Source organism: Arachis stenosperma, chromosome 9 (assembly GCF_014773155.1).
Source record: "Arachis stenosperma cultivar V10309 chromosome 9, arast.V10309.gnm1.PFL2, whole genome shotgun sequence".
NCBI lineage: Eukaryota > Viridiplantae > Streptophyta > Magnoliopsida > Fabales > Fabaceae > Arachis > Arachis stenosperma.
Genome location: NC_080385.1, coordinates 134829070 through 134830668, shown reverse-complemented (window position 1 = coordinate 134830668; position 1599 = coordinate 134829070). Strand labels below are relative to the sequence as shown.

At 39.9% G+C, this 1599-nt stretch overlaps 1 non-coding gene across 1 annotated transcript; it reads right to left on the bottom strand.

Annotated features, from left to right (window-relative positions):
- Positions 1 to 682: 682 nt before the first annotated feature.
- LOC130952514 (small nucleolar RNA R71) lies at positions 683 to 786 on the bottom strand. Its single transcript, XR_009074693.1, has one exon. It is a non-coding gene; the product is annotated as a small nucleolar RNA R71 (small nucleolar RNA).
- Positions 787 to 1599: the final 813 nt, after the last annotated feature.

Below are 1599 nucleotides of genomic sequence, written 5' to 3'. Positions count from 1 at the left end.
AAAATTCGAACTCACTCCTCCCCCTGTGTTTGGATTCTTCACTCTTCCTTTTTCTATTCTCTTCTTCTTTTACTAACATAAAGGAATCTCTATACTGTGACATAGAGGATTTCTCTCTTTTTTTTCTTGTTTTCTTCTCTTTCATATGAGCAGGAACAAGGAAAAAGGCACTCTTGTTGAAATTGATCCAGAACCTGAAAGGACTCTGAAGAGGAAACTAAGAGAAGCTAAATTACAACAATCCAGAAACAACCTTTCAGAAATTTTCGAACAAGAGAAGGAGATGGCAGCCAAACCCAACAACAATAATGCAAGGAGAATGCTTGGTGACTTCACAAAACCAACGTCCAAATTTGATGGAAGAAGCATCTCCATTCCTGCCATTGGAGCCAACAATTTTGAGCTTAAACCTCAACTAGTTGCTTTAATGCAACAGAACTGCAAGTTTTATGGACTTCCATCTGAAGATCCTTACCAGTTTTTAACTGAGTTCTTACAGATTTGTGAGACTGTTAAGACAAATGGAGTAGATCCTGAAGTCTACAGGCTCATGCTTTTCCCTTTTGCTGTAAGAGACAGGGCTAGAATATGGTTGGACTCACAACCTAAAGATAGCCTGGACTCCTGGGATAAGCTGGTCACGGCTTTCTTGGATGAATTCTTTCCTCCTCAAAAGCTGAGCAAGCTTAGAGTGGATGTTCAGACCTTCAAACAAAAAGATGGTGAATCCCTCTATGAAGCTTGGGAAAGATACAAGCAGTTGACCAAAAGGTGTCCATCTGACATGTTTTCAGAATGGACCATATTAGATATATTCTATTATGGTCTATCTGAGTTTTTGAAAATGTCATTGGACCATTCTGCAGGTGGATCCATTCACTTAAAGAAAACACCTGCAGAAGCTCAAGAACTCATTGACATGGTTACAAATAACCAATTCATGTACACTTCTGAGAGGAATTCCGTGAATAATGGGACGCCTCAGAGGAAGGGAGTTCTTGAAATTGATGCTCTGAATGCCATATTGGCTCAGAACAAAGTGTTGACTCAACAAGTCAACATGATCTCTCAAAGTCTGAATGGATAGCAAAATGCATCCAACAGTACTAAAGAGACAGCTTCTGAAGAAGCTTATGATCCTGAGAACCCTGCAATAGCAGAGGTAAATTACATGGGTGAACCTTATGGAAACACCTATAACTCATCATGGAGAAATCACCCAAATTTCTCATGGAAGGATCAACAAAAGCCTCAACAAGGCTTTAATAATGGTGGAAGAAATAGGCTCAGTAATAACAAGCCTTTTCCATCATCTTCTCAGCAACAGACAGAGAATTCTGAACAAAGCTCCTCTAATTTAGCAAATTTAGTCTCTGATCTGTCAAAAGCCACTTTCAATTTCATGAGTGAAACAAGATCCTCCATCAGAAATCTGGAGGCACAAGTGGGCCAGCTGAGTAAGAAAGTCATTGAAACTCCTCCCAGTATTCTCCCAAGCAATACAGAAGAGAATCCAAAAGGAGAGTGCAAGGCCATTGATGTAATCAATATGGCCGAATGCACAAGAGAAGAGAAGGACGAAAATCCTAGTGATGAGGA